A 14,327-nucleotide genomic window follows, 5' to 3' on the forward strand; every position below is an offset into this window, starting at 1 on the left:
GCTTGCTCATCCTTATCACCCTTCGCTAACCTCCCCGTCATCTACTCCTACTCTGTAAAAATCCTTTCTTACCCTCCATCGAAGCAAAATGTTACCTGAGAAAAATCAAAGGTAAGAAAATCCATGTGGTCCTCCAATATCTTGTTCCCTTATAATATTTGATTAATTTTTGTTTAGTGATAATGGAGACCGTAGATGACTTCGATACCATTGACGTGGAATTGGATGAGTTTTTCAAACACAAACAAAGAAGTCGATGCAAAGATGAGTTCCTAAATACTGTCACAGACGAAGCGCTTGACGAATGCACCATACCTGAGATAAACCTAAATGATTTTGAAGGAATGTCGGAAGATGAAGCACCATAGGAGAAACAGAGTGATAGTGAAGGTGACGATGAAGACAAATTGCAATTTCAATATTCAACCCATGATTCGAAGGTGAAATGGAACAATATGAAGCCAGTTCTTGGAGAGAGGTATGAATCACCACACCAACTAAAGCTTTGTTTGAAAAACTACTCTATAAGTAGGGGTTATCCAATTAGGTTCAAGAAATGTGATAGTGTAAGGCTCGTGGCTGTATGTGCAAGTGACCTTGAGAAATTTCAATGTCCCTTTGTTGTAAGGGCATCATGGATGAGCACTAAAAGATCATTCCAAATCAAAAAAAATGGTTGAGCAACATACCCGTGTTAGGAATTTCCGTAGTGCTAATCTTATGGATCCCACATGGATAGCTAGGCAGTTTCTGAAGGAGATGATTAGGAAACCAAATCTGAAATTTAAGGAAATGCAAGCTATTATTCAAATCAGGTTCCATTGCAAGGTTTCATGGTCAAAATGTTATAGAGCAAAGTGTAGGGCAATTTCTTTAATAGATGGAAAGTTGATTGATCACTATGTAAAAGTTTGGGATTATGGACATGAACTGATGAGGTCTAATCCAGGGAGTACAATTCAAATATTTGTCACTGTAAACCCTGATAACACTACTACTTTCCATAGAATGTATACATGTTTTAAGGCTGTCAAAGAAGGATGGAAAGTTAGTTGTCGAAGAGTTATAGGGCTTGATGGGAGTTTTTTGAAAGGACAATGTAAAGGTGAGCTGCTAACTGCCATAGGGAGGGATGCAAATAACCATGTGTATCCCATTACTTGGGCAGTAGTTGAAAATGAGAACAAGCCCAACTGGCAATGGTTCTTAGAACTATTACATTATGACATGGAATTACAAGGAGGCTTGGATTTGTGTGTTATTTCTGATCAACACAAGGTAATGTTTTCAATTATCTCTTTTTTTTCATTTCATTTATACATGTATCAAGCAGTTAGTAATGAAATTTTTTAATGTAATTGATAGGGTCTTTTGGAAGTTGTATGCAAATTTCAGAAAGGTCTTCAGTGGTATAGAGTTCAAGAATATGTTTTGGACAGTTGTCAAGTCAACTGTAGAAGGAGACGTCAAATTGAATATGGAGAAGATCAGAGAAGTCAATACTGCTGCTTATGATCATTTGATGGCAAAGGAGCATAAATCTTGGTGCAGGGCTTTTTTTAAAGGTGGAATGGCATGTGAGGCTGTTGAAAATGGAACGGAAGAGTGTTTTAATGCCATCATACTAGATGCCAGAAAGAAGCGTTTGTTGGCCATGCTTGAGGAGATTAGACTATATATGATGGAAATGTTATTTAACATGAAGCAAGAAGCACGTAAATGGGTGAATAATGTGTGTCCAGGACCTATTAAGAAAGTGGATGAGTTTGCTTTTGATATCAAGTAAGTATTATAAATTTAAGACAATGTATGAGTTTAGTATTGTGACTCAATATGGCTTCCACTCATATGGAGTGAACTTAGAGGGGATGTACTGTACATGCAGACTTTGGGAGTAATCTGGGATCCCCTGTGTCCACGCCCAAGCAACCATAATTTACACACAACAGGATCCAACTAGATTCATCAGCACAAGGTATGGTAAGGACAAGTTTTTAGCTACTTATGAGTCTAACATCCTTCCTGTTAATGACAATAATATGTGGGAACCAACACCTTACACCAAACCACTACCACCTATTGAAAGAAGGATGCCAGGAAGGCCTTGTATGAAAAGGAAAAGGCATGTATCTGAGCATCAAGATAGGTTCTCCTAAGTCTCCTCTAAGGGTAGAACTGTCCAATGTCAGAATTGTATGCAAATGGGGAACAGTAAAGTGTCTTGCAAGAATCCCTCAGTCAAACCACACCAAATCCTAAGAAGAAAATAGGAAGGCCAATGTTGAATCCAGAATTGACCAATTGCACTAGACTTGGGAGAGGTGGTGGAAGAGGTGGTAGAAGAGGTGGAAGAGGTGGTGGAAGAGGGTCTACCAGTGTTGAAAGAACCTGGGATTGAGACTCAATTTGTCACCCAAACAACACCTAATGTTGAAAGTCAATTTGTCACCCAAACAGCGCCTACTGTTGACAGTGAACATGTACCAGAAACACAGGAAGCAGATGTTAAGATTAATGATGAAGATGATGGTGTTGATATGGATGATCTGGATCAAATACTGCATGATTTGAGTTACCTTAGAGAGCCAAAGTACAGTGAAGCAGAGATCCTTTTGTGTCTTAATATCACCCAATCACAACTTAAAGGATTTGATGCTTTGCTTCACCAATCCAAACAAGCTGCAAAAGTATATTTTATAACATTGAGAGTGAATTTTATTTTTAAATAACATAACTAACGTGTATCTTTTCCCATGCCAGGATGTGCCTTTTGTGAGTGAACATGTACCAGAAACACAGGAGGGCAATAATGAAAACAAGGAGGAAAGTGACTATGAAGATGGAGTTGAAGAATCACAAGTGGACAATGATGAAGATGGAGCTGAGGATGATGAAGAGGGAGTTGATGATACTCAAGTTAGGGTTAGAACTCAAGCCAGGGTTAGAACAAGAAAACCTTCTGAAAGGATCACTGAAAACATGTTGAAGAAGATTGTGGTTGACAAGAAAGGAATAGGAATGGCTGTAGAAAAACCTCTTAGTTTGGATTAGATTGGTTAGGATTTAAGCAATTATATGGGCTATTTGGGCAAATATGTTAGGAAGCCCTTTTTGGTAAATTTGTTAATATGCCCTTTCTTTTGTAAACAATATACAATATGGCTGCATTGTTAACACTAAGGCTGATTTTGGTATGTTTTGTTGATGTATAAGTTACATCCATTTTGGTCATTATGTTATATTGAAAAACATCCTTCATTTGTGTAACACCCAAATTTTCAAAATAACTTTCCACATTTTATAAAACACATTTTCATTCATGATTGTTATAAAAACACCATTGTATCACATAGTCAAAACATAACATCACATCCCAAGATCAAAATGTAAAAACTCCTCGTGTGTGTACTGATCAAGGTGGCGCCTTCCCGTGATCCTCACTAGTACCTGAAACACATAACACAACACTGTAAGCATGAAGCTTAGTGAGTTCCCCAAAATACCACACACAACACATATTATCCACTTGAGGCTATAACTCTGTTTGACCCTCTGGTAAATGTGTCTAAGTGGGACCCTCCACTCCCATAACTCTATGGGCCCTCTGGCCCTAACTCTGTGGACCTTCCGGTCCTAACTCTGTAACATACATAACATAAAGCACATAGAAATCACATCATGCAAGAACATACAAATACTCTGTCTCATAACTTTAATTACCACTCTAGGTAAAGTATAGTGAGAAGACTCACCTCAGGTAACTCGGTGAAATCTCGAACTCTGTAAAATCCAATCTAGCCTCCGCCTAATCATGTGAAACAAACACTCTAAATCAATACATCTCTCAAGGCTAGACTATTCATCCTCTTAGTACTCTCATCGCAACTATCATGTCAGAGATCCACCTAATCGCAGCTATCGGATCATGAGTCTCATCAAACTCTGGTGGCTTCGTGTTGCTAAACTCCCGGTACAACAACACGTCACCCCCTGCGGCCTGGCAGCAGCAACGGCCGCAGTGGCTGCAGCAACATCAGCATCAGTAAGAGTAGCATAAGGCCATCAAAAGTCTCGATCAGGGTGGTCTTGATAGACCCGAACATATCTGGAATCTCAGCGCAGATGGCAGCAGCCACCTCATCATGAATCATCTGGCGAAGCTCCTCATCTCTCACACCCCCCTCACTAGACCCTGGTCTGTGGCGTGTCCCCGCCATGATGTCTCTCTGAAATACAACACAAAATATCAGAGACTCGCTCGAGTGTACACACACTCGATATCCCAATCCTACTTGATCCCTGGTACCCTAAGGATTCTTACTTGGGTTGCGTACTGATCCGGTGCCTTCGGTAGTACGGGCCCAATACTACCGTCCACACCGCATCAATATTCACCCGAAGTCCTCCTCCTAGGATCCCAAATCCCAAGTACTCTACTCTCTCTCTATGCACAGTCTACTCTCAAGCAGATCTCTCATAAGCTCCTCGCTGTTATCTATTCACTCTCAAGCATCTCCTAGCAGCAAAATCCCTAGGCTAAGGCATCACAAATCAGGTCACTCTAGTCCTAATAAGAATACCTAGCCTACTCTAGCATGCATATCATATCATAACATATCTCATAACCCATAATGTAAGGGTATTTTTGGAAATCACCGTTATTTGTTTCACTTATTTATTTAAATCAACAATTATAATTTTATATAACTAAAAAAATATCTCTTAAGCAATAATTTATTTAAAATAATTGATCAATAATTTTGATTTTTTATTATGAAAACTTAATTAACTTTATAACCGTGGTTTTCACGGTTATAAACTAATTATAACATATAATATAACATGAAAACCATTTTCTAATGTTATAAGAGACATGTGGCACCAATTTTGATGTATCTAGTTGCTCACACCTTGTAATTTAAATCGATTGCAAAACATGAAAACCGTTGAGTTTTTATTTTCCTCCTCCTCTGCCTATGTCATGGAAGAAGTTAGGGCTAGCACATTTCACACTTCTCACTTCACCATCGATTTTGTATGTATGATTTCATCGGCTATATTCTTTTTGGGGTTGGTTAAAAAGACACCCTATTTTATAATTTAGACATCCTACATAGTTTTTAATGTATTTTTACGGGTTGAAATTACATTGTTTTTTGAAAAAAATAATTATAACTAGTTAACTATAAGTTGACTTTTAATAATAATATTTATGGGGTGTATTATAGGAACACCTTTTTTTCCCCTCTATGATAGTTTACAAAACCCTGATTCTTCTTTTCGCGATCAAATATTTATGTACAAAGAAACCCATTCGTCTTATTCAAGCTGGAAAGCGGCCAACTTGAATCCGAAAAATCAAGTATTGATCACACATATTTTAATGTTGATTAGCAAGATCAGAATAAATGATGAAGACAATCTAACTAAATCATGTAAGTGATTGTTTCCTAATGTATTTAACAATCTCTATATTTATATTATGCGATTCCATCCAAGCCATCATGTCAAAGATCCACCTAATCGCAACCATCATGTATTTAACAAACACTCTAAATCAATACATCTCTCAAGGCTAGACTATTCCTCATCTTAGTACTCTCATCGCAGCTATCATGTCAGAGATCCACCTAATCGCAGCTATCGGATCCTGAGTCCCATCAAACTCTGGTGGCTTCGTGTTGCTGAACTCCCGGTACAGCAACGCGTCACCCCCTGCGTCCTGGCAGCAGCAACGGCCGCAATGGCTGCAGCAATGTCAGCATCAGTAAGAGCAGCATAACACTCATCAAAAGTCTCGATCAGGGTGGTCTTGATAGATTCGAACATCTCTGGAATCTCAGCGTGGATGGCAGCAGCCACCTCATCATGAATCATCTGGCGAAGCTCCTCATCGCTCACACCCCCTCACTAGACCCTGGTCTGTGGCATGTCCCCACCATGATGTCTCTTTAAAATACAACACAAAATATCAGAGACTCGCTCGAGTGTACACACACTCGGTATCCCAATTCCTACTTGATCCCTGGTACCCTAAGGATTCCCTTTAATTTACTTGAAACCAATTTACTTGAATCTAATTTAACTTATATAAAATTATAATTATATGTCAGAATAAAAAACAAAAAATGATAAATATATGAAAAATAATTAACATTCTTATTTTTAAAAGAACCATAAGATTGGCAATGTTGAACTACTTATATAACTTTTTAAAAACACTAATTTACATGAATCTAATTTATTTATTTTTATATAAAATTGTAATTATGTTACAATAAAATACAAAAAATGACAAATATAAAAACAATAAACACTATTATTTATATATATTGCGGCACTTCTGTATTTACTTAAGTTTAATTTTTCATTTTGCTATAAAAACATATTAAAGAAATATTAATAAAATATATTAAAATTGCAATATAAATATATTAAATTTTTGATAAAACATTAACAAAACATTAATAAAACTTATTTACATTTTGCACTTCTTATACAAAGCCAAAGGGAAGAAAGTAAGTGTCATCACTCTCCCACAACGGACAAATGTGAGGTGAAAATACCCTATTCTAATAAAAAAAATGTAGGTTTTTTTTCACACTATTAAACTTCTTAATTAATATCATTCCATTTGTTATCTTATTGAATATCCATTTCAAATTTTAAATTTTAAAATTTTCACTTTAATTACATTAAATTAATAATATTAGAATAAAAATTAATATAAATTTAATAAAAATATAAGGTGATATAATTTCATGTTTTTATTTACATCAACGATTATACTTTATATAACTAAAAAAATATCTCTTAATTAATAATTTATTTAAAATAATTGATTAATAATTTTGAGTTTTTACTATGAAAATTTAATTAATTTTGTAACTGTAGTTTGCACGGATTATAAACTAGTATTGTGACTATTGTATAGACCTGGCAAACGTGTCGTGTCGTGTCGGGTTCGTGTCGTGTCAAACATTAACTGGGTTGAAAATGTTTGACCCTAACCCGACTCGTTTAATTATCGTGTTGTGTCGTGTCAACCCATTTATTTTTTTGTCGATTCGTGTCGGGTTTAGGTTAAGGTTTAAACCTTATAAATATGTTGTGTCATGTCGGGTTGAAACATTTTAAAAGTTGAAATGTAAGAATCGGGGAGGAAAAAAAAATGAAAAAGTGAAATGTTGGAGTTTGGAGGTGGAACGAAAAAAGATTATAATAAGTTTAGAAAGTAAAATAGAAAGAGTTAGAGGTCGGAAACAAATGGGATGATAGGTAGTGAGCAAGAGTAAAATTAAGTCACTTTGAAAGTTTGAAATTTACTTTTAATTGTGGAGTTTGGGCCACTACAAATGTATAATATTTAAAATATTTATAAAAATATGAAATTTATAAAAAATTATATATAATTAAACGGGTCATCTTCGAGTTGAAAAAAATTCTGACCCTAACCCTACCCATTTAATTATCGTGTCGTGTCAACCCATTTACATAAACATGTCAAAATCTCTTACCCAAACCCACTAATTTCGTGTCGTGTTGTCGTGCCGTGCCAAGTTTTGTGAGGTCTACTGTTGTATAGTGCAAAAGAAACGCAAGGAAGCAAATTTGTTTTAAGATAATCAGTTCTCTACGCAAGCCTCGACACTTTGGTTTGACGTTTATGTTTTCTACCTTTCTTTGTCATTCCCTTATCTTGTAATTTGTAATTGTAATCAATAACTCCTCTCGAAAAAAATGTTTTATTTTGGATAAATTTCTTGCATATTTTGAAAACAAAAGATTGCTCCAAGTTTCAAACTAGTATAACATATAACACATCCCAAACACCTCAAGTCAAAATCAAAGTTTTTTGACTTCCAACAACAAAAAAGTTTACAAGACAATAATCACATGTCCTTTAAATCTATCTGAATTTCACAACATCCAAATCAAGAATAACCAAAGTTACTATGTCTTCTGCTTTCCAAGCTTGTTAAATTGACTTGACCTGGGCTGGCCTCTCTTAATCAATTACTTTCTCTTCTAATCTTCTTTGACTTGACGACATGGGAAGGAGTCTCATCATCTTCAGATGACACTATTTCATCTGGATCTGGGACATCATTTGGAACATTATGTTTGGTAATAAATTCCTTGAATATGGACATACATTCCCCTTTCACATACACCACCTGTTCTGAAACCATCCCCCCCTTGCACCCTTCAACAGAATGACTTTCCGATCCAAGACTGAGTCTCGCTTTGACCACAATCTGTTGCTTCTCATCCATTGTAAGAAAGAAACCTAGCTACCTACATAATCAACAAGGCTTAATTAACGTGAAAAATCACTTCCCACAAACAGCTTATTGTATGGAGGATAAGTGTAACAGAGAAGGAAGGCGTTAATGGTTCTGGTCAGTGCTTCTAGTTCTCCCATATCTAGTATATTATCATCAATCTATTATCCAACATTGAATGAGATTAACATTAACTATGAACTGTCACGTTCTAAACTTAGAAAAACATGAAAGCCATACCCATACCCATGCCCATGCCCATGGCAAATTATTTGTGCATATTATAATGCCTATTGAGATACTAGCCTTCTATGTCCACAAGATAAGGAGCAGATACTAGCTTACTAAGCACAGCAGTGTTCACAACTCAAAACTACAGAAAAGGTTACATTTTAATTTTTGATTTTAAACACAACATTATTCATATGCATAGGTCGATGTAAATTTTGTTCAAATTCAATACCTAGCATAGCAATTAATTAACAACCAATGGTTGTGCAAGCTGAGAACAATACTTGCGTAGTTCTAAGCTCTGAATGCATTAGCATTATTTAAACTATAACCGCCCTTTGAATAATACTCAGAAAGAATAAGGTTTCCTGCTTGTACTTCCAAGATTCAACCAAAAATAACCGACGCAGTCAACAATCTCGTAACCAAGAACATAAACAAAACCAAAATGAAATCAAACAAAGGGTAAAATCTGAAACCAACAATTTGAAACAACAGATCTATAATATATACAGCCAAAAACATATCGCTCCGGAATATTTTTTTTCATGATTTCCATTTAAAGTCCGTAAAAATAATGCTTACCTTTAATCGTGATCGAAGGGAAGAGAGCGACCAACAACAGAAGAAGACGACGAGGCAAGGTCGACCTGAAACAGCTGAAAGGAACGAGGAAAAGAAGAAGGCGTCGAACGGCCAAAGGCAACCTGTTGACTATCACTAGAAGGCAATGGGCTAGAACGAGTTTGTTTGTAATCGTCCGTCAATCGCCATAAATGGGGATAGGGTTTGAGTACTTTAAGGTATATATATATATATATATATATATATATATATATATATATATATATATATATATATATATATATATATATATATATATATATATATATATATATATATATATATATATATATATATATATATATATATATATATATATATATATATATATATATATATATGTGGGTTCAATTGAGAAAATAAAAAAGGTTGAGAATGGGGGAATCATTCTCAGTCACTCATTTAATTAACATCTAAACATAAAGGACACGGTGACAAACTTGTAAATATGATATAACAGCCTTTAATCACAAATACGTAATTGTGGATAATTTGATAAGAATTCAAATTCATTACTACTCGATCGTTCAGCATCCAAATTTCTTCTCCAACGTTCAACGATCATCCAGATTTCTTCAATTAAATCATCGATCAACATCATCTAGTGTTAATCAATCATCCATCTTCGTCAAAAACACGTTCATCAACGTCATTCAACAGTAGACCAAAAAAAATTCGTTTTTGGTTCTTTCAATCCAACCTTCAACTATGTTTGAATACGAGAATATCTTCAACATCTACGATTATTTTTACTCCCAGTGTCATTAGATCAATATCATCGATAATCAACAGCAGTTTCACTTCATATCATTCATTCAACATCGATCATCAAACAAAACTTCGAAATTAAGGTTTGAAAAACATCAAATCATTTTTTTTTTGAAAAATTTCATATAATTCTCTATCAATCTACTATTTTGTAAGTTTTAAATAGTCAAAGTATCATGTTTTTAGCATTTTTAAGAAAGCTTACTTGTATGCACTCCAATTGTTTGATGAAATGCATAGACTAAATTACCACGTTATATTCACATATGAATATGTTTTCTCACCTGAATCAATATATAATTATTAAAACACAAAACAAATATGCAAGTTTGTATGTTATTCATATGTGAATAACATATAAAAATTATATATATTTCTGAAAACACATTGTAATATTCATATATGAATATACCAACTATTGTTCATAAGTGAATATACGATCTAATATTCACAAGTGAATATACTATGTACTATTCTTATGTGATATATCATGTAATACTATATAATATTCACATATGAAAATATCATCTAACATTCATAAGTGAATATACCATCTAACATTCATAAGTGAATATACCATCTAACATTCATAAGTGAATATACTATATAATATTCACAAGTGAATACATCGTCTAATATTTAAATATGAATATACTATGTTTAGTATATGCTATATTCATATATGCATGATACTTAAATTGTAAAAAAAATTAATTAGAGTTTTTATTCATAAGTGAATAACAAATGTACTATAGTAAAAACCAGATTCACTTTTATTCACTTATGAATAATGATAGCTGAAAATATTAAAAAAAAAATTATTTTATCTTAAAACTATATCAATATGGATGTCTATTTGTAGAGAATAAAAAATGATGAATTTTGGTATATTTAAAATCATTTTTCGATAAAAATAACTTCTTAAAAATAAAATAAAAAACAAAAAAACTATGTTTTTGTATATATTAAGGTAATGCTTAGCATAGTTTAAGGAAACATGTTTTGTTGGAAAACACAAGTGCATTCCTTTCTCATTTCCGCCGGTACGTTGGACGCTTTTGCGGCAAAAATAAATGATTGGCTGAGAATGATTCCCCCATTCTCAACCTTTTTTTCTCAATGGAATCCTCCTATATATATATATATATATATATATATATATATATATATATATATATATATATAACCGTAAGAACCTCTAAATTTAGATGTTTATAAAGGGTTTAGGGTAACCCTAAACCCTAAACCCTAAACCCTAACCCTTAACCCCTAAACCCTAAACCCTTTATAAACACCCTAAACCCTAAACCCTAAACCTTAAACCCTAAACCCTAAACCCTTTATAAACATCTAAAATTAGAGGTTCTTACGGTTCTTAACATTTTTTGGTTCTCATTTGAACCTTTACCTATATATATATATATATATATATATATATATATATATATATATATATATATATATAGGTAAAGGTTCAAATGAGAACCAAAAAAAGGTTAAGAATCGTAAGAACCTCTAATTTTAGATGTTTATAAAGGGTTTAGGGTTTAGGGTTTAGGGGTTAGGGTTTACTGTTTAGGGTTTAGGGTTACCCTAAACCCTTTATAAACATCTAAAGTTAGAGGTTCTTACGGTTCTTAACCTTTTTTGGTTCTCATTTGAGCCACTATATATATATATATATATATATATATATATATATATATATATATATATATATATATATATATATATATATATATATATATATATATATATAGGGAAAAGTTCAATAGAGAACCATAATTATGGGTTTTTCAAGGAACCAAATTTTTTTTTTTTCAATTTTTAGAGGTTATTCTTTATCGAAAAAAATAAAATATCTAAATTCATATATTAACATTGTGAATGTGAAAAATATTTTTCAGATTCACGTTGTGAATTTTCGAAGATTCACATTGTGAATTTGATGTAAAAAAATCGAATTTTATATCATTGGAAAAAGGATAAAAAGTTATGAATTTCTGTATTTTTAGTTTTTTTTATGATAAAAAATAAGTTCTAAAAGTTGAAAAAAAGATTGGTTTCTTAGTTAATTATGGTTCTCTATTGAACCTCACCCTATATATATATATATATATATATATATATATATATATATATATATATATATATATATATATATATATTTGGGAATGATCAAATGAGAACACAAAAAAGGTTGAGAACGCGAGAACAGTTCTGGACAAATCAATATATAAGGGTATATTAGTAATTGTATATTTTAATTAAATTAAAATAAAATAAAATTCAATCAAATCCCTTAGGATCAGTTACCAAAAAAAAAAGAAATATTAGATTTTTATTTTTATTATTAATGGAATATAAAAACATTTTTACCAAAAAAAATTTAAAACTGAAAAAAAAAATTTCTTAAAAAAATAAAATTTTTTTGCTCGAATTTCACATTTTTTTTTCAAAAAATGAATAGAAATCTAATCATAAATCAAACTTCTATTCAAAAATGAAATTTTTCTTCAAAAACCCTAATACGACTCTAATCACAAAAGAATATACATCAATTTACAAATAATCCAATACCTTTTTTTCATCAAATAAAAATAAAATTAATGTAAAAATTAACATTACTGAAAAAATGAACATCTCTAATAATAAAGAAACACAGTTATTCACACATGAATACAATGTTATTCAGAAATAAATACAACAATTCACATATGAATGCACTGTTATTTACAAATAAATTCACTTCTATTCATAAATAAATACAAAATAAAAAATAGTGTAAAAATTAGTAATTCTTCATAAAATGAATGTCTCTAATCATAAATAAATACATTCATTCAAACATGAATAGACTTATTCACACATGAATACACTATTATTCATATTTGAATACACATTCTATCATAGATGAATACATCAAAATATAATACAGTTTTTCATTATCCTTTAGCTCAAATTCTTCACATTTCGTCTTCTCAAACAATTCCAATGGACGTTCATAATATCATTAAGTTCAATGAACCATATATCTCTCACAGTTAAATAGCTTCTATACACAACCTTTTCCTGTGAATCTGATTCCAGGTCTGCATGCAGGTGATCAATTATAAACCAAAACAATAATGTGTTTACTTCATATTAGTAAAACCAAAACAATAAATGTTATCTTTATCACCTTATTTTTAGAAGCAAATAAAGAAAACCAATTTTAAAGCATTATAAGAAACTCACAGAGCCAAGCCCCTATTTTTGTTGTGTTAATCATTAATTTTTTTCATACCAGCGTGAGAGAGGAGGAGGACTACTCTTCATTTTGTTCTTTAACCTATATTACTCGGAATAAAATCATACTCAAACCTGCATCTATTGAAACAAATGGTGTAACGACCATAAAATTCGAGCCAAATTGAAAAATTTTAGTTCATTCAAAAACCATTAAGTTCATACATTTGTTTTCAAAATAGTTTAAACATCAGAGTATTTCCCCCAGAACCATATCACATAAATCATAAATCATGAGGAGCGGTACGATCACGCCTTCGCCTTGCCACGATCTCCTGAAGTACCTGAAACAAAACACTGAACTGTAAGCCTGAAAGCTTAGTGAGTTACCCCCAAAATACCAACCACATATAACCATACTCAGATCATATCACAATATATGACAACCATGCACATCGGGTCTACTGTGTGATTGGTCCGCCCGCACCGGGCCTTCAGTCCACCTGGTCCACCCTCCGAGTCTAGCCATGTACATCGAGTCTACAGTATGACTGGTCCGCCCACATCGGGCCTTCAGTCGGCCTGGTCCACTCTCCGAGCCTCGACACGTCTGGTCCGCCCTCTTGGGGCCTTCAGCCTATCCGAACCGCTCGCTGGGCCTTCGGACTACAGCACAAAGTAGAACCCGCCTCAACCCAGCCCCCGTCAATCAACCATGTGCACATAAAACAATTAATCACATAACAAATCCTTAACCAGACAAACAGTCTAACAGATCACATAGCATATCAACATCCTAACCAGGATTCCGACCTAACCAGTCACTAGCATAACATTACCCTATATACCGGGTCCCAACCTTATCCAGGTCACTAACATAGCATTACCCTAAACACCGGGTACCAACCTTAACCAGGTCACTAACATAATATTACCCTAAATACCGGGTACCGACCTTAACCAGGTCACTAACATAACATTACCCTAAATACCGAGTACCGACCTTAACCAGGTCACTAACATAACACCATCCTAAACACCAGGATGCAAATCTAGCAAAGCAATAACATAACAAACAATACCCGGATTTCCATCCGATAAAGGGTCGGCCTTGGTGTCGTAGACCCTGTCGATATAGTGAGGATAACTCACCTGCAATTGCCGACTGAAGATATAATACCAAGCTGCTTT

The 14,327-nt window shown here is 33.3% G+C and overlaps 1 long non-coding RNA gene across 1 annotated transcript; it reads right to left on the reverse strand.

The window, feature by feature from the left end:
- Positions 1 to 7,839: 7,839 nt before the first annotated feature.
- On the reverse strand, positions 7,840 to 9,315 carry LOC111894342 (uncharacterized). The gene is made up of 2 exons (XR_002851175.2): positions 9,102 to 9,315; positions 7,840 to 8,298 (listed from the first exon to the last, which is right to left on the reverse strand). It is a non-coding gene; the product is annotated as an uncharacterized LOC111894342 (long non-coding RNA).
- Positions 9,316 to 14,327: the final 5,012 nt, after the last annotated feature.

Source organism: Lactuca sativa, chromosome 5, assembly GCF_002870075.4.
Source record: "Lactuca sativa cultivar Salinas chromosome 5, Lsat_Salinas_v11, whole genome shotgun sequence".
NCBI classification, from domain to species: Eukaryota; Viridiplantae; Streptophyta; class Magnoliopsida; order Asterales; family Asteraceae; genus Lactuca; species Lactuca sativa.